This window comes from Vulpes vulpes, chromosome X, assembly GCF_048418805.1.
Source record: "Vulpes vulpes isolate BD-2025 chromosome X, VulVul3, whole genome shotgun sequence".
Lineage (NCBI taxonomy): Eukaryota > Metazoa > Chordata > Mammalia > Carnivora > Canidae > Vulpes > Vulpes vulpes.
Genome location: NC_132796.1, coordinates 17402470 through 17423128, shown reverse-complemented (window position 1 = coordinate 17423128; position 20659 = coordinate 17402470). Strand labels below are relative to the sequence as shown.

Below are 20659 nucleotides of genomic sequence, written 5' to 3'. Positions count from 1 at the left end.
GCAGTATCTTTTTCTTTCTAGCCCGAGGCAGATTTTTATCTCCAACATCCTGTAGCATCCTTTTTTGAGTTAGATCAAGCAGCAATGAAGTGGGAGAGGGAACAGATAAAGCGTGTTGTTCGTTACCACCTCCCTCAGAAAATGGAAGGGTGCATGTTGCTCACAGCACAGTATCTAGATAACAGGATGCAGCGCAGTTCAGAAATCAGCAGAACTATATTTCTCACAGCATATCCTTCTTTTGCAGAAAAGGGACTTGGAACTCAGTAAGCATAGGTAGGTCAAATGAAATAAAAGCCAATATGGCATTTTAGGAAATTACAGTACCAGAATGCGAGCTCTGGCTCCTACCACTTAACTTCATAAGGTCAAGGAGTTTCAGACAGCAAAATCAGAGGCAATCTACCTTGGACACAAGGTTGTTTCTAAATTTAAACTGTTCCTAATTTGTCTATCCAATTCAAACAGTTTGTAAATTGTAATTCCTCTCTTCCCCTCAGAAACAATGTTTCATGAGGGGCTGAATTTCTAGAGCATCTAACCCATACTAAATCTGACCAAGAGCTCAAATTAAGTCACATTTAATGACATTTATGATATTGTTTCTATAGGACTGCTGGATTGCACCCGGAGAGACTGCAAACCCCTTCTCAGGTGAGCATCTTGCCCAAGTGCTGGATGGTGGGGGGAGGATGGCTTCCACTAGCTCCCAGTCCACACGGACTAGTAGAAGAGAAGCTGACTCCTCAGGGAGAGGTGTCCATTCATCTAGCAGTGGTCAGGCCACTGGCTAGCAAATCTTAGGGGTGGAGGTTTGCTTGTTAAACACAGATTTCTGGGCCCTACCTCTCATCTATGGAATCCAAATCTCTGGGCATGGATGTCAGGAGCCTGTGACCTCCTGCATGAGGCCAGACCCATCGGGTGGGGGCTATTCCATGGGTAGGGCTGCTCTGGCTGGTGGCAGTCCATACTGCATATACAAGTATGTAAGTCACAAGTTCTACAAGTACAACACTACATGTCACAGCACAAACAATTTCAAGATTTTGGCCAAGGAAATAGATGCAAACATCTCGGTCTACAGAGAATACAGCAAGATAAAGGAGGCCTTGGTAAACTGCTTGAATAGATTCTTTAAATCTTTATTTTTCTGTAGTGTTAAATAGGTCCTCTTTATTTTTGAGGCAGATAGAATGACTATAGAAATACTTCCAGGCCCAAGCCCACTGAATTAACTGTCTGCCCGTGCATTCTGAATCTCAATGATGAACAGCAGTGGCAGGCAGGCGGGGCAGATATGATGGAGTAGTATGTGGCTAATCGACAGGAAATCTCTAAAACACAAAGCCACCCACTTCGTAAATGATACTGTTCCATGAAAGCCTACCTTGGACTTCTGGGACTCTCATACTTATAGGTCTCTTGAACTCCTTCAAGTACCCTTCCGGTTCTCAACACCCTCTTTTTTTTCACTCCCTTTGTATTTGCACTGGCCTTTCTTTCTCTCACTCCCTATTTCTACTTCTCTTCTTTGCAGCTGACAACTTCATTTATCCCCCAATAGTCACAATATCCAAACCAGTTAAAACTAATTTATTTTAGTGAGACTAATTTTTTTTTCTTTTTAAAAAGAACAGGTGGAAATTACATATTCCTTAAAAAGAACACACGCCTTAAATTATATGGCCCTTGGTGGTTTTGCTTTCTTTTGGCCAGTATCCTAACTATAGAAATCTTCCCAGCATCCTACTATTAAAATAAACTTGACTATTTAGCAAGCTTTTAACCAATTACATTTTGAAACAACAATAACATACTGTGCTGCCTCAAAAAAATCAGTAATGTTTGACATATTACTTAACAAATAATTTATTGAATTTCCACTCATCACTGAAACCTCTAGTTGTAAGGCCACCAGCCCAGCTGGATAAAAAGAAACAGATCCCATTTCCCTATTACTAAACCCCTTGAGATTTGAAAGGTGAACCCAGAGGTAATGCCATGTTGAATCATGTATAAGATAACTTACTCCAGTCTGGATCCACTTCCTATACAAGTTCTTCACAAACTGTGTTTTGTAGCAATTGTTGAGGAGGATGTTTCTTTCCCTTTTTTGTTTTATAAATTTTAAAATCTCCCCACTAAGGATCATGCAAATAATAAGGAGAAATAGAGATTCTAGAGACATAAATTTCAGAAATGTAATCAGCCTTCTAATAGTGTGCCTCCTGGGAGTAGCTGATGATCCTTCAATCAAATGCCTGAGAATTAGATTATAGGGTAAGGACATAGGCGCAAACATCTGCAAGAGAATGATTAAGTTTGAATTCAAAATAGGTTGCAAAAATCTTTTCCTTAATGAATGAAAGAGAATAAAACATACGAAAATGGAAATAAGAGGTGCTTAAGCTGGGAGAGCACTTACAGAGATTCCTACTTCTAAGTTCTAAAAGAAAATTTAGTTCTATCTACTCCATTATCAGTGAGATTGAGAGCAAATTTAAGGGCAAGGCCACTGATTACTGGTCTTAAGCTGCTTGCAGATAAACAAAGGTCACCAAGAGAAGATCAAGAGAAGATATCCAAGGTACATTGTACAGTTCCGGGAGAGGAGAACCCTTTTGTGTGCTTCAAAAACAAAACAAAACAAACTTGTTTAACATTATTATCCGGAGCCTCACCTTTTAAATGTGTATTCAGATTTAAGTTTTTCTTTTTGAAAAACAGGAATATCTAACTGATAATTGGTGATAATTGTCTAGTTTCAGTATGAAAGAGTGCGTTGATACCTTGGTTCAGAATGTTCAGACAGAGATTTGTTAATTGTGGCTTTAGTTTTGAGGGCCTATTTTCTTGTAAAAGTTTAAATTAAAAAAGACAGGATATCAGATGTAAAAAAAAATACTGTTTGCCTATTTTTTATTTAATCCCATAGGGGGAAGGAACTGGAAAAGTTGTTATTTTTACTTTATGAATGAGAAGGAAAATTTTCATGACAAAGTATTCTTTTTTAAATAGAGTGATAAATAGTAAAAGATAACATAATTTGTTCACATTCTTTAATTAGCAATTCCATGTAAAATAAAATATTTGATAAACTTAGCCACAGGCAAAACAGATAAGGAAATACTGTTTCCGGATAATTAGAATGTTCTTCTAAATTGCCAAATCACAGTTCTATCCTCTGTGTGTAATTCACAAGAGATAGAGTATTTCCTTATGAAAGTAGTATCTCATCTTAATGTACCTATTGCTATACTATGACACTGGAGTGCATTTAGGACTTAATTAGTTATTACGAGTATACCACCCATTCTGGCTTGTTCTACTTGCATTATAAATCACTATCCGAAATAAAGGCCATCCAAAGTACCCTTTAAATGTAACATATAGGGCAGCCCGGGTGGCTCAGGGGTTTAGCGACGCCTCTAGCCTAGGGTGTGATCCTGGAGACTCAGGATCAAGTCCCATGTCAGGCTCCCTGCATGGAGCCTACTTCTTCCTCTGCCTCTCTCTCTGTGTCTCTCATGAATGGATAAATAAGATCTTTTTAAAAAAAAATAAATGTAACATATATTAGCAACAGTTGAAGAGGTCTTTTAGATTTAATAGTCACAGAAGTACTTGATATGTTAATTCAATTTACCACCAGTTTATTTTCAATGAAGTGTCTATAGATATTTCAGAAAAATGCATTCTGGAATTTGGCTACATTCTATTGTCATCCTAAATATCACCAATCAGATTTTAAAATAGAAAATGGGGGCGGCCCGGGTGGCTCAGTGGTTTAGGGTCGCCTTCAGCCCAGGGCCTGATCCTGGAGACCCGGGATCGAATCCCACGTCGAGCTCCCTGCATAGAGCCTGCTTCTCCCTCTATCTGTCTCTCTGCCTCTCTCTCTCTGTCTCTCATTAATAAATAAATAAAAAAATCGTAAAAAAAAAGAAAGAAAATGGGAGGTTGGGGGGGCTCCAGGATGGCTCAGTCGGTTTAGTGTCTGACTCTTGATTTTGGCTCAGGTCATGATCTCAACGTCATGAGATCTAGCCCTGAATCAGGTTCTGTGCTGGGCATGGAGCCTGCTTAAGATTCTCTCTCTCCCACTCCCTCTGCTACTCCTCAAAAAAAAAAAAAAAAAAAAAAAAAGAAAGAAAATGGGAGGAATTCATTTTTATACAATGCATTGTTCAATGAGGATTTAATGGGTATGGGTGTATATACTATATCAGATGTTAGGGATATACAAAGATGGTAGTCTAATTTGAGAGTTCATGGCATAGTTGCACAACCCTTTGTCCATTTCTGTCTTAAAATTTTATAGTTAAGGATTACCAATAAAATTAAGCTCTACTTTATTAAGTACAAATATATATATATACATATTTAGACTCAATTATAGGACTATATACAATTATCCTAATGTATATTATATGTAATCATAATATATGATTACATTAATGATGTATAGGCATATTAATTTTAATTGATTAAATTCATTTGGAATACATAGAAAATAAAAACATTTGAAAGTCAGGGCACATTTAAAGAAGATAGTTAAAACAAATGTATATATGTATGTGCTGAGTTGTGATGCTTACAATAGACTTTAAAACTGAAGGGGATCATAATATGCCACCCCAAAATATGCCACTTGGGCACAAGAATTATTTTGAGCTGAAGGTAATTAAGAAGCAGCAAACATAGAAAGACCTTTGGCTATTTCCTGATCTGGCTAAAAGCAGGACATAAACTTTTCTTTATGAAGGTGTTCTTCCTCTCCTCTTCCATGTCAGGAGAAGAACACCCTTATCATTGAAGACAGAAAATTGACATTAATATGGGTTTGCACAAACAAACCTTACTAAAATAACCCTTATCTTGCATTACTTTCTCTCATATATTTACTTTTCCACAATTTATGGTCCTAGAAGCCCAAACCCCTTTCCTTTATCTTGTCATTTCTCTACAACTCATTGTCCTTTGTTAAAATGGTATATAAGCTTCCAGGTCTAACCACTTCTATTCTTTGAAGGCCTCTGTGCAGATAAAATTAAAATGCTGACAGAAGATAAAATTTACATACATTTTCTTCTGTTAATCTGTCATTAGTCAGTTTAATATGCAGCCCCCAGGCAGAAGACCTAATAAGGCAGAGGAAAAGTTTCTTTTCTACCGTATAAAACATTTAGATCACTCTTAAACCATTCCATGCTAATTCATCCATATTTTCCAATAGTTCATAGATAAGATTATTTGAGATTATTATTAAAAATCATATTAAATTCCAATGAGATACCTTAATAAAAAGTCAACCATTCCTGGCAAATTTTTCTTTCAGCAATGTGGGTGGATGGCAGCTTACTGGCAGAATGGGTTGCTGTTGCAACCTATACTTTTTAAAAAAAGATTTTACTTATTGCTATTTATTTTGAGAGAAAGAGAGAAAGAGAGCATGAAGCACAGGAAGGGGCAGAGGGAGAGGGAGAAGCAGGCCTCCTGTTAATCAGGAAGCCTGAAGCAGGGCTTCATCCCAGGACCCTGGGATCATGACCTGAGCTGAAGGTAGATGCTCAACCAGCTGAGCCACTCAGGCATCACTGTTGCACCGTCTTATGATTAATGATTACTTATTTTAGAATAGTCTCTAAAATTTTCATTTCCAGACAAAATAGCTCCAGAGGTAACATAGTTGAAGTCTGAGGCATGAACCCACTATAAGAAATAGATTTTTTTATACCAAGCACTTTAGAGATGCATAATGCAAATATTTTTTAGAGATTTATTTATTTATTTTAGAGAGTAAGAACATGAGCAGGAGGGGCAGAGGGAGAGGGAGAGAGAATCTTAAGCAGACTCCATGCTAAGTACAGAACTTGGTAAGGGCTCAATCTCACGACCCTGAGATCTCGACCCACGATCTCATGACCTGAGCTGAAACCAAAAGTCTGATGCTCAACCAACAGAGCCACCTAGGTACCCCTATGCATATTTTTTAATTTATGAGATTTTTTTTTAAAGTTCATTTAAGTAATCCCCATACCCAACATGGGGCTTGAACTCACAACCTGGAGATCAAGAGTTACATGTTCTTCTGATTGAGCCAGCCAGGCACCCTAATTTATGAGAATTTTCAACCTCTACCACAACCTTATATAGTTATAGTAAAAGGGTATAATTAAATCATATTCACTCTGGATGATAATTGGTATGAAATAACTCACTGACGAGAACTTCCAATGGGGTGAAAAGGTAAATGATATTGACACAACATTTCATTTGTTACTATATCTGGTCTGCCAAAATAAAAAGGCAAACTGGGACCAGATACATCTCAATTGGTTTCTTGTTTATTTCTTTCAGTGGGTTCTTCTATGGTACTTCTAACCCTTTTATGACATTCTCTTTGCTACCTCATAAGCATTAAGAAGTAGTTCCAATCTTATCTAGACATGAACTGCTTATGTGACTGGGTGGTAAAAATGTCTTCAGAACACTGATTATACTTCCATGACCCAAGCTATTTGATTTGCCTGTCACACTTGACTTGAATGCTCCAAATCAGACATTTTGGTGGAATAACAGGTAAGGGTATCTGTTCTTGGGGAATGGGGGTTGTAAAGATACATTTAGTATGTTCAATCCATCAGAATCTACTCAAAGTAAACAAGACTTTGCTGTATATCCTCTTCCAAGTTGCTGATTAGCAAAAATGACCTGTAATTGATAAATTTTTATCCTCTGCAAATTGTACTATTGCCTGTTTCTTTAGTAACTAGACAATCAATGGCACAACCTAATTCTTGAAAATTTGATTAGAATAAATGAAGACATATATATTTTTCAAATTAGCAGTAACGAAGATCTTTGTGAGCTTGTGCTTTATAGAGTCCGCCCTACTCTTATTCTTGTATTAAACTCATATACTATCCTCAAAGTACTGCCATCTTGACATCGGTGGAATTACGTTTTAAAAAGTATCATTTAGTATCAGCTCCAGTATCACAATATCCACTTGAGACTAAGTAAGGAGAAAAAGAGGTATTGATCTTCAAAAGTAAGTAAAATAGTAAATCCTTTTTGACAAGAGTACATCAAAGCATGTGTAGGGGTGTGTGTGTGTGTGTGTGTGTGTGTGTGTGTGTGTGTGTGTATTTGGGAGTAGAGTAAGAAAAAGTAATTCTTAAGTTAAAAATTTAAAGACATTATCTCCTTTCATGATGTAACATTGCTTATGATTGTAGAAGCTTGAGGTGGACTTCTGCTTACTTCTGGATGAGCTTATAATATTACAAAAAGTTGCAATATTGATTTTACCTCTTCACTAACTTCTAAATGTCACTGCTTTGTTACTGACCTCCTTGGCATACCAGCCTGATATTTGGGATCATTTCCTCATTAACAACACTGGCAAGGAGGAACTGCTTTAGGGGCACCGTGTGCCAACTAAATTTTGTAGCAATAAGGACAACCAAAAATACCTTTCCCAGCAAAACAAGTGCCAAGAAATATCAAAGAGAAAATTCAAGAGACGTTTATAAGAGCCTAAAATTGTAGTGTAACAGCTACTTATCAGAATTCCTATTTTTCTTTACCTTGAATATGTTATACATCTAATCTCTCACTTTAATGAATAATTTTCATATTCTCTCTTATTTTTCTATCTATAGTACTTACACCATAAACTATTCTCATAAATTCCCATTGTTAAAGTCTTCTGCATAGTATAATATTAAAATTATTACATTTTTAGGTACTCAAAATGTATTGTGTCCATTATAAGAAAAAAACATTATTTTGGTAAAAATCACTATAAAATCATGTTTCTTAGAAATACAGCATGGATGTAAACAGCTTATCACAATCATCTTAGCAAAAAACTCAGAGGGTAGAATAATAAGTCTTTAAACTCAATATTAGTTGCCTTGAAATTACTGTTTATTACATTTTGGATCAGCATACTCATCTTGCTTTTGGGATGGAAAACTATAGAATCTAAGAACACATGAAGACTACTTTTAAAAAATGCCGTATTATATAGGAGTTTCATTTTCCCCCCTCCTGACAAAATTGTATGGCACTGCCCTTTTAAAGAAAGTTTTACTAAAGAGTTAGAGATATGCTGACTCTTACTGTTCTTATGGACAAATACAAATGACTTTATAGCTACTGCAAAAGGTTTCCAGCTATATCTGTGTTTAACATTTAGCATCTCATGTTGAATTTCACACTCATCAGTGTAATTACAGAAAACGAGAATCACACAGGGACTTCAATAGGATGATAGCTCATTTTGCAAAATTCTACTGTTTGAAATGTCAGAAGGTTCTCTGTATCATACAACTTAATTTGTATTCGAATATAGCAATGAATTGCTAACTTCCTGCTAGTGAACAAAACAAAAAATCTAATTATACTAATAAATTTGTTTTCTACTCGTAAATTAATTAATTAATTCATAGCAACTTTATGGTGCTTATTCATAATATTCTGAAAAAATTAAGGACAATCCATATTTCATTGGAGCCAGGCTTTAAAAAAAATTCCTATTTAGTGTGTTTACCTTAACACAAGGACACATGCTACCTTCTCTAGGGTTAAAAAACCCCCATCAAATTAAAGATAGGAATTTGTAACGATGTGCAAATCAAAGGGTGAATTTGGGATTCTCAAGTTCCAGTTAAAGACTCCTTTACCATCTGTTTTGACTGGGGCCACTGGGCGGGGAGGTGTACAGCAGAGTCTCCAACAGCAGCTATGGTGTAATTAACAAATATGAGCATCAAAAACTCTGTAGAACTTTGGCCCTTTTTGTGATACGTGTGTGTGTGTGTGTGTGTGTGTGTGTGTGTGTATGACCATGTTACTACCACAATAATATAAAATTGAAAAACTGAAAACAAGGATACATTAGTATATAGTTATACTAGTGTGTATGATCTTCCAGAGATAATTCATCAGCTGTATCTGGATGTGCTATATTGGATTTATAGTGATAAATCACACCAATCCTTTCTTGTTAAATCCCTGTATAGTTATTACCAAATTTCTAGAATAACTTTTCTCACACAGATTTTATTGTGAGCAAGTGAAGAACTAACTTAAAAAATACCAATACTGGCTTTAGAAACAAATTTACACAATCCCACACTAAAATTAAAAGCAGCATTTTAAGACCACCATAAAGTGTACATTAAATGTGTTAACTATTAGGTAATACTGTCACATAATTTGAAATGAAACATTACTCTGTAGTAACTGACTATGCAGAGTATACACCATAAATATACACAAAACCATAACCTGACCAAGGAAAATGTCATCATGACATTTTCTTTGTCTTTATTGTAAATCTTTAGCACAGGACTAGAAAGCCTGTTTTCTCTTTGTGGAAAATCAATATACTTCAAAAGCAGAAGCAGGAACTCTTCTTTAACAAAACAATGCACTTTAATTATAGAAGGCCTTGGTTCCCAAGGCCTTAGTTTTAGCCATACTAGGCATGGTTTCAGATCTTGGTTGTGTGGGCAGATCTGGTCTCCATGGTAATGAAAAAGTAAGCCTGGGAAGTGTAAAGAACTGTGGTACATTGCTCCCCATAGAAACAGACAAGCTAAAATCAAATGCAGCTTCTGTATTTAGCGTTGACAAAGCCTGAAGCTTCAGGGTACTGGTACTATACCTCAGGAGTTGCCATGGCAATCTGCTAAGGAAGGTGGGTTATGGATACCCACACCAATTAACTACTAAAATGTTAAATTAAAAGCCAGTTCTGGGTTCAAAGTCGTAATTTATTTACTAGTTCTGAATTTGGTTTTCTTAAATAGGACCTAGGAGTTTAACAGAGGCATAATTGTTTTTATAAAACTCATATAATCTAATTAGAATTCCTTTTTAAAAAACCCTAAGAAATAGCCCTGAACAACTTTTACTTTTCTTCAATTTAGTGTAAACATTCTGAAGGCAAATCAATTTAGCTTGTTAGCTTGGTAATAACAAGGAGTGTGATACCAACACATTTCTATTTTGCTTTCCACTTTGTAAAGTGCTTCTACGTACAATATTTTAAAAGAATATGCAGAAACTGTGAGATTTTCACTAGAGTTCACTTTAGTAATGAATTTTCATACTACCTACTGCGTAGTACAAGTGAGAAATTAGAAGTTGGAAACAGATGAAAGTGTGAATGTTGCGTTTGTTAATAGTTCCTTACAAGGCACGTGAATTGACTTTTTGGATTTGTAAGAGATGATAGGAAGTAATGTTTTAAAGATTCTTTATTTTTAAAATGTATTGATTTGAGATAGAGATAGAGAGAGCCAAGCAAGGGGAGTAGCAGAGGGAGAGGGAGAAGCAGACTCCCTGATCAGCAGGGAGCCCAACGTGGGGCTGGATCCCAGGACCCAGAGACCATGACCTGAGCAGAAGGCAGAAGCTTAACAAGCTGAGCCACCCAGGTGCCCTGGGAAGTAATGTTTTATCATGAGAGAAAACCAAGTAACCTACAATACCTCAGACTTGGCATCTGCGAAGAGGAACTGGGAAGATCAGTGGCATCTCCTGACTGTACTCCTAAATCTGTGGCTTTTCTTCCACTCCCTACCTCCACCAAAAGACTAAAAAATAAATAAATAAAAAAGATCCTTTAGCTGATTAAAAAAGGGGGGGGGGGCAGAAATATTTAGATTGTTTCAATGAAGATGGATAAAGAAGAACCTGAAAGGAAAAACTGCAATAAACTTGGGGTGCCACATGAGATACTTTTCAAATCGGTCTCAAGACTTGATTCTTTGCAAGTAGTTATTTTTTTTTCTAATATCCCAATATTACCTTGGCACAAAGAGCTGTGAAAGGAATCCTGCCAAGCTTTAAAATATGAAGAAAGAGTTTTGACTCATGGGGTGGAATTGTTTCACTGTTGACAGATGTCATGGTACATGATTTTTGGATAGTGTTAAGTTAAAATTGGAAACTACACAAATTACAATTTTTAGTAATAAAAGGTAAAGTGATGCATGAGTTTTCGCTTCACTTGATGGAGCATATTAATGGTGATCTTGATCTGCTGTAATAAAACCTAAAAATTTTAGTTTCTTTTATATAGGTCTACAGAAAAAGTAAACATTTTGCTAAATTTTAACCTGAATTAAAGTGATATATCTGGGGGGCGGCAGTAAGTGGTTGAGAGCATTCACTTTGCCATCAGGATGTCTTAGCCTGAATCTCAGCTCTGCTGCTCACTAGCTGGGAGTCCTGGATCACACATGTTCTTTAAACTGTTTCCTCTTCTAGAAGATGAGGACAGTCAGCATTTACTTCTTAGGATTGTTGTAAGGATGAAATGAGTTACATTATGCAAGGACATTAGCTAGTAGTTAGCACTCATTTTAAAAAAAAAGTTAGGTGTTATTTGGATAGATTGCTGTTCAATAAACATACGAGATTTAAACAAAATGCACCATACTACAGATGTATTGGCTTTCCCTCAGGGAAGGCAATTCTATTTTAGTGTTTTTTCCATGTGGGAAAACATCTTCTCTTTCTACATGGGAAAAGAATGAAAGATTCAGATTTATGGGCATGCCTGGCTTCGCAGATTGTATTTCAAGTCCAGACTATGTAGCATACCTTTATAGAAAAGATAAATCACTAAAATGTCTTTCATTCAACAGACAGGTATAGTTCACAGGAAGGAAAAAAGAGTTTTCTTGAGACACCAGTGAAAGTAAAGGATAAATACATGGTATTCAGTCATTCCATTCAGTGTCCTTGATATCATCTTTAAAATTATTTTATTCAAAGACTGATCAGTTAATGATGCTGTAAACCTGAATGAACCAGGTTAATTGACACTGACTTTAGCATTGAGGTAGCATGTTAAAACAGCTTCAATTTTCATTTCCTTATAATTCAGGTTATGTTCATCGAATATATTTCACTAAACTGAAATATGTAATAAATCATATTAATATAAATGCGATTTATTTCCCATATCAATGGGTATTTCCCTTTTGCAATTAGATAGCTTACTTTAAATACTAATGTGGCAAGGTATTCTAAGTATTATTTCTTCAAGATGCAAACATAAAAGTGAGATATTGAAGACTGTTTTGAAATAAGTGCCCTCTGTGTTGGATCTTGCTTTCAAATCCAAAAACATCACGCATTTCAGCTTATCATCATGGTGAACCATGTCACCTCTGAAGTATTACAGCTTTCCCTGATTCCCATTTCTGCTCCTTCTGTCTCTTCCACTGTATCTAATCTTTGATCTCAAGAATGCAGCCCCGTGAAGATTTCACTTCCTTATCCAATCTGGACCACTCTGACAAGACCCTTCAATTCCCTCACCCTCTTGAAAATGCACTACTCATATACTTTCCAATAATCAACCATCTGCTTTTTTACTCCTGCCTGGCCACTAAGCAATTCTAGAGAAAATTGTATATCCATGCTGCCTGGCACCATTCTAAATTTGTTTTCTGAGTTTTGGTCACTCAAGACTACTTGGCAGACCTCTTATTAGTGCTTGGTTAGCTCAATTTCCAATTCCCCATTGGGGCGTGCTCCATACTTCCATTAAAGTCTTCAAGTCTTTACCTGTTGATTTTCTGTTAGCAGATAACTTTTTGCCTACACATTTGCTTCTCTCATTTGAACTGCTGAAATAATTTTCTAACTAAATTTCTAACCCTATCACTTGTATTCTCCCACACCGATGCATCTACATTGCCATCAGAGTGACCTTGCTGAAACTTGCATCTGATTATGTCATCTTCCTAATGAGATCTCCATAGGCTCTCCATCATGTTTTTTTTTTTTGATACAACCCAAACTTCTGGGTATGGATATACCAGGGCCTTCTTATTCTAGTTCTAGCATAAGTTTTTATCTCATCTCTACTCATCTATATACATGCCATATTTCTCTAAATTATTCTTTTTTTCTATTTCTGCCCTTGCTGGTGCTACCTTTTTTTTTTAAACATGTAGAATGCAGCCCCCCCCCCTTTCTTTTCTTCTTGGTAAAATTTTTTTTAATTTTTTAAAAATTTATTTATGATAGTCACACAGAGAGAGAGAGAGAGGCAGAGACACAGGCAGAGGGAGAAGCAGGCTCCATGCACCGGGAGCCCGATGTGGGATTCGATCCCGGGTCTCCAGGATCACGCCCTGGGCCAAAGGCAGGCGCCAAACCGCTGCACCACCCAGGGATCCCTTCTTGGTAAAATTTTACTTATCCAGCTCAAATGTCACAGCTTTTGTGAAGTCTTGCCTTATTTTGCAAGGTAGAAATAATCAAGACTTCTTAAGTGCTCCTGCGGAACTTAACACGTTTACCTTTTAAAACACTTAACATGCTATACTGTTACATTTGGATGTTTTTTGCTCCCATGAGATGACAAACACTGATTATGTGATTTTAAAAAAATATCTTTGTTTTTCCAGCACTTAACAGAGTGGGTATTCAGAACACTTTGGCTGCTTCATAAATATTGCTTGAATTGAATTAAATCACTGAAATACATTTTAATTTAATGTCTAAGAATGTGAGATGTAAGCTGAACATTGAATAAAGAGCTCTACTGAACAACTGGGCAAGAAGCTTTACCTCATTAGATTATCAATTTTAGCTAAGAGGATCTGCATCAAGTCTTTGATGTGAACTATGTGTCAGAGGAGAGAACCTTAGGAAGGTAGGTCACAGAGGTCAAAAGATGCTATTTATGGCATTGTTATGTCAAGAAAGAATGATCTAGACCTTATATGAAGTGATAGTTTAGCCACTGCTAAAGGGTATTTTGTTTGAATGACCTAGATTGTCAAGTTATTCACATGTCATTCATACTAGGAGTAGATGAGGTGAGTCAGAATTTTACTAAGACTGAGGGTGAGTTTTTTATTATAAATACAGCTACAACTATACTCTCTCAAGGTCCTCTGTTGACAGAGGCTGATTAGAAGGAACTGCGAAAACAAAACAAAACAAAAAAAACTTATCACCTTGCTACACTGAGATGTTGGAAGGGGTTGCAGCCGAATTGCTTATGTGGGTTTACTGCTATGTCTAAAATTTAGTCTTTAGGAAGATTTTGAATGGCTAGGTTTCTGTACCACAGAGATTAGAAAAAAATAGTTGCTATTATGACATAACTATTACTTAACTATCTTACCATTTTTTTAAAGATTTATTTATTTATTCATTCAGAGAGAGCGAGAGTGAGGCAGAGACACAGGCAGAGGGAGAAGCAGGCTCCATGCAGGAAGCCCGATGTGGGACTCGATCCTGGGTCCCCAGGATCACACCCTGGGCTGCAGGCGGCGCTAAATCACTGCGCCACCGGGGCTGCCCCATCTTACCATTTTGAAATGCCATATTACATATCTATTTATCTTAGTATTTATAAAATATCGAGAATTTAACAGAAAAAGAGTAGCCAAAATTTACTCAAAGATTTGAGTGATTTACCCATTTGTTCATTCCATTTTAACTTTCAGAATATAACATACTTTTATTTTAATAATCTTTGAAAGCTGGATTGAGATCACCTTAGGTCTAAATAAGCAGTTTCCAATCACTAAAAATCTCCAATTTCTTATATCACTGGATCAATTAAGTAGTTTGTCTAAAGATTCAGTCACTCATTAGAGACAACTACAGCATAGTACTCTACCTTTCTCAAACCTAATGGCTTTATAAACTCACGCTTTCATTTAATTGGGCAGTAACTACTTGAATTATGAGCTTCTGGCAGTAATATACAAGCATGTCAGATGGAGATTTTAGAAATTGAGCAATGGATTGAATAAAAGCTTGGTTAGGCAAATAAATTTTTAATACATCATAACTGTACTTAACTTGGAAACCAATAGATAAGTCATGATTGGAAACTCAAGGGCAGCCTATTCCTTTTTATATCAGAAGAAGATTCTAGATTGCTCCTATTCTTTAGCCATAAGAATTATAACTTTATATGCACAATACTCATCAATTTAACTCTGTTAAACTCAACTGCAAATAAAGTGTTCTGGAGTTTTTAGTCATTGGTCAGATATATATGTGTTAAAAACATCTGGTTTATGATGTGTTAAAAACATCTGGTTTATGACTGCTTTTATGACTCACCTTTGGGATGCTAACCAAACCCTGTTTAGTAGGTTTTTGATGACTATCAAGTAAAAGAAACTGCATTATGTCTTTTTTCCTTCTTTTTCTTTTTTTAACTTAAGACACAGTGAAATAGAATAGCTCTGCATTTTGTGAAAATAGTTTAATTAGCTTAAAGCTCCTGTTTTTTGTTAATCATCTCAATATATTAAAAAGATATTTCTGAATACCAGTCAAGCATAGAACTTCCCTACACATTTCATAAACTGAAGACTGTGATTTGATGTCAGCAGCGGAAATATTACTGATATTTAAACAGTGAGTCACTTGTATCATCTGGCTGTCTCATTATCACTATTGGGGTGTATTTATTAAACTCTAAAAACCTGAAAGTTATTTATAAACTCACGGCTCAGATTAATAGGTGGAAATGCTGAATTTTGGCTGGAATTATAGAAGAAAAGTGATTCCACTCTTTTTCATTCTCCATATTATAATTGATCAGAAACCAATTTTTGGACACCTATGTCTTTCTTCTTCCAATGGTATACACAGTATTCTGCAAGCTATAAATCCCTAAAATAGTTTTCTTTAATATTTATTTAGTCTTGGTTCCATAACAATGAAGTGCAGTCTAGAAACCTTGTTTAATACCCACATGCTCAATGAACTTTAGGCATGTATTTTTGAAGGGCTAAATCTAGTTTGTTTTTACCATCAACTATGTTAATATTCAGTTGGGAGGGATGCAGCCCTGGTTTTGTGTGAAAATCTCAAGGAACATGGACAATGGAACTCACTATTACTTTTCATTAAAGCATACATTATAAAATCTCTCCATGTATTCTCTAAAAACTGTAACAAAGAGATCACCTTCAAGAAATAGCCTTGTCCTGTATATATAGTCAGCACATATCTAGCACTGGGTATATTATAGCAAGTAATACAATAAACAGAAATATTCGAATGCCACCCCTAATCTTTTTAGAGCAGAAACTGATAATATAGTTTTTTTTTACTATACCAAGACATTATTGTTTTATTAAAAAGGCTTAATATGAAGAGGTGTGAATGCAAATTGTTTCTATAATTTGAAGCTATGACTTATAGGGGATGTCAGCTGGGTTACAGTGTAGAAATGATAATTCTTAGGAACTACGGAATGCAGTTGACCAAGAAATATGGCTGATCAGGGATAGGACTCTGGTCTAAAACAGTAAGTTAGTAGAGATCTCTGGTATTCTTATTTCCATACTTTTTATTAACTTTTGTAGAAGGCCAAGGTATCTATGGTTCTAATACTCTATTGTGACACATTCTGGTATCAATTGAGGGATACAAGAACAAAGATTAAAAATCTTGCAAATTGTTGTAATGTGGTCCCCTGATTTTTATATCCACTTTCCCCCTTATTTGTAAAATAACAGCTGGTGGCTCGGTATCTATGAAACTTTCTGAAGAGGAAATAACAAGATGATATCATTTAAGCTCTAATATTTTAGTTTATCACCAACATACTAACTGTAAGAGGAATGCATTAGAAATGAGATTAATACATGTAAATAATTGCTGCATGCATTAAGACCCTGATCATTTCATGAATCAAACATACAAAGACATGAGTAAAATGTATTTGGGATCTAACACTGAACCACAGAGGAGAACTAAGTGGCACTCCAGACATGCAGGGGAATAGAGGAAGCCCTAGAATTTTGGGTTTTGTTTTTGCTTTTCTAGTGGTGAGGAGAAAAAACACATAGCCAAATAGGGACCCTAGGTAATAAGAAATATTACTTTAAAACTTCAGACAAATACCAGTTTTTAATGGTCAGTAGTTAAAAAAATGAAATTCCAGTAATACAAATGTAAAATGTCCCCCAATAAGAGGGAAAGGAGATGCAGGTGAAGTCAAGGTAGTTACAGGGAGATTCCTTAGCAAACGCTTAAGGTAGAGGAAGATTTCTATAAAACATTGAAGAAGAGGTGACTAGAAATGAACAAACAAAAAATAATACTGATTCTTGTAAGAAGAGCATCAGGAAGGCAAACGTTCAGCTGAGGGTTGTAAAAAAAACAGAGTTTTTTTTAAGGAAAAATAAATGACACAAGAAAGTAGAAACATATGGCTTCAAAAATATTTTAGGCTTTTCCTGCATGGAGAAGAGTCTTCATACTAGGAAATTCAAAAAGAAGTGCTTCTCGGGGTCAGGGACTACTAATACCCTCTTTGTGGTCTCTTTGAACCAGCAGAAAAATTTTAGGAACTGAAGAAACTTTCTGGAAATTATCTTAGGGCCACTGTCAGAATCCCTCAAGACTTACTGCTTAAAGAGAGTTCTCTTCTCCGAACAAACAAAGCCCAGCATGGGTTTTACAGAGAACTAAATGATAAATCTGATATAGATCCATGGAAACATTTTAGAATAGAGTCTGACTGGGAGGAGTTTAATTTTTTTATTTCAACTGAAGGACCAATGTGGATTTAATAAAAATGAAGCATTTTAAACTGACTTTTCCTTTCTGGACAGTGTCTTTAGGAGACAAGAGGAAAGCCAAGGGCATCATGTCTCGCATGTGATGAAATTTCACATGACATCCTTATGAATAAAGTACTGTGATAGTTTCAATACACTCGGCATGGGGACACTAAAAAGAAACAGGGCGTACAGATGAAGGTCACCAGGACAGTGAGTTATCTAGAATTCATGTCACAGAGTTAAAGTGGTTATATACGTTCAGTTCAGAGATGAGACAACACAAAATACGTTAGATAACAGAATTCCACTGTATAATTTTGGGCACGTACAATGTACAGGGCACTATGGCCTGAGCAAAATCAAGGCCATTATGCTGGAGAGGACTGTAAAAGTCTAGAGATGGAAGAAGCCATCAGGTTCAAGTGTCCAACTAGCTTGGGTAGTCCTGACTGGTAGCTGGTTACTCAGCCCACTCTTAAACACTGAGGAATGGGGAACCCGCTAAACTGACCAAACCAGTTAATCCATTCACAGGCAAATGTAGCCACTGGACCGCTTTCCCCTCATTTCAATAAAAAAGCACCCCGCCCCCCACCTTCCAGCCTCTAGGTTCTCTGAAACTTCAAAGACTATCTTAGCCCTCTTGCACCTATCAGCCATTTACATGCTCGCTCTGTAGTTTTCTAAGTTGCAATGTCAAGATCCACGAGTGGAAAACTTATAGAAAGTCAGCTTTGGTATCAATACGAGGGTGAATTTTTAATTAGAGCTGTCAAACATGAATTCCCCTGCCTGGGGGCAGTACGCTCTGAGTGCCTAGAATATTCAAGCAGAGTCTCAATAACAATTTTTCAAGTGTATAAAGAATATTTCTGTATTAAGTGGAGAAAATGAATAGTTCAAGCTCCAAGTTCTGTGGTGAGATGGTTAATTATTATGCATATTTACCTACAGCATTGCACATATTGTACACCTCCAATAAAAGAACCATTGATCTATTAAATGAATACTTTACCTTAATATAAAGCATTTAAATGAGGTCTATAGTATTAACCAGAGAGACACTATTCGCTGTAGCGTGTACCCAAAAAAATGCCAAAATGGTGTTACACGTTTAAACAAACATTCAAAGTTAAGCCAAACTTTTCACTTAATTATTCAACAAAGATGTTCAGCATTTGTACAGAATTATCTTTGGAATGGTAAACATCTTTCCTACCTCCAGTGCTGGGGCAAAAATCTTTCTAATCAGGTTAATAAAATAGTCTTAGAACCCAGGATGCTAAATCAAGAGATGGATGCCCAGCAACTACACTTGGTGTAAGAAGACAATAGAGTACAAAGTGAGGGGGTGGGACTTACTATCAGAGTTGGCAGAAAGGTTGTATTAAAACCACGCGGATTCCAAGCTGCCCTCCTCCCTGTTCTTTTTAGAAAAGACATGCAAAACCCGCCCCTCCCGCGTGTGTTGGCATTGTTAAAGAATAAGGAGAAAACAGCAGAGATGCTCAAGGTAAAAGGTATCAAGTATAAGTTCAGTGATATCAAGTTGTGGGCTATTTTCTCTCACCACGAATCCTAAAGTGAATGACTGTTTTAAAATTTCCATTTTATAACTTACAGAATAGACTCTAAATTAGGCCAACCACAACCACAACAATAATCTAAGGAAAAAATTATAGTTAAAGAAGCTAATAAAGTCATGGATGAGAAAATTTGGAGGTCTTAAATTTATAGATCTTTGGCATGTCAAAATATTCTATGAATGCTTTACCAAAAAAGAAATAGCAGAATAAAAATATCACATTCAAAATCATGGAAGATTAGGGAGTATAAATGTGGAAGAAAGTTCAAAATTGTTTAAAATGCTAAGGTTCAGGTTTACCTAAAATTAGACAATGCTGTAAAATTAGGAAGCATCTTTTCAATCATCAAAAAAATATTAATCTATGGTTAGTATAATACTATGCCAATATAGTATGAGAGTGACTATAATATTATACTGATCATAGATTAATATTCCTTTGATGACTAAGAAGATGCTTCCTAGTTGCATAGTACAAATCAATGAAGATTGTTAGACATCTGATTTGTGTTCATCAGTATAACTGAGCAACCAGAATGCATTTTCCCCAACGATAATGTTTAAGGAATGAGTCAAAGCAGAAATAGCTCTAAAAGTGATCTCATCTGATTCTAACCAGTTTTATCAATTTTACATGAGCTATAAGTACCTTAAGATGAACACAATATGTTGTGCCATTTCTCAAAGAATTATTTTATAATATTATTAATTGGTTACTTGGGAAAATGACTGGCACAAGATAATAAAGATGTTGCATACTTATCTGTTTCATGTCATCAGAAAGAAGGATCTTTCCTATTTCTCAAAGATAATTCATAAATTTTTGTTGTAAGTAGACTTATGGAAGAGCTATGGAAGATATACTCTTAAGATAGTATCTGGTATGTAGTAAATAAACAAAAAAGGTCAAATTAATGAATATGAATAAATGAATACATGCTTAAAACTAATTAGACTACATATTGATACAGCAAACCAAAGGTACAAGATGGAGGTTTGGTTTACATTTTAGTAAAGCTAAATCTAAATATTGAAATGTTAGGGAATCCATAACTGAGAAAGTTAAAGAACTTGTAGCTCTGAACTGAATCCATGAATTTAATAACTGTCATTCTTATTTTCATGTAGTCTATAATTTTTGTGAAATAGAAACTTGATTTCATTGGCATACTTTGTGCTTGTAATAGAAACACATGCATATGAAATTGTCATATTACATTCCTGAGGTAAGAACCTTGTAGAAGTTATCAAGTATGAGGTTTAAATATTAAAATACTTGCTTTATGACCAACTGTCACTTTTGCATTTAAAATATATAGTAATAGGCACTTTTTCCTTATCGAATGACATAATAAGAGTTTTTCCATTAGAGGAAAAGTTTCAGAGTATAATAGATAGAGCTATTAAAGACCAACTATTAGCATTAAGATGTGCCTGTGGCCTAACATAAGAAAGATCAGAAGAATAGAGCTAGTGAGAACAACGGAAA

General features: G+C 35.7%; 1 protein-coding gene and 1 long non-coding RNA gene across 10 annotated transcripts in view; one reads left to right on the top strand and one right to left on the bottom strand.

The window, feature by feature from the left end:
* Positions 1-20659, bottom strand: part of CNKSR2 (connector enhancer of kinase suppressor of Ras 2) — a 274913-nt gene that overhangs the window by 13534 nt on the left and 240720 nt on the right. The gene's annotated exons all lie outside the window — the stretch shown is intronic.
* Positions 1-20659, top strand: part of LOC140596234 (uncharacterized) — a 45638-nt gene that overhangs the window by 3460 nt on the left and 21519 nt on the right. The window contains exon 3 of one of the 2 annotated variants that reach the window (XR_011998269.1): positions 612-654. This is a non-coding gene — a long non-coding RNA (uncharacterized lncRNA). Of the gene's footprint in view, positions 1-611; positions 4159-20659 lie in introns of those variants that run through there. The other variant, XR_011998267.1, reaches the window with a different exon arrangement.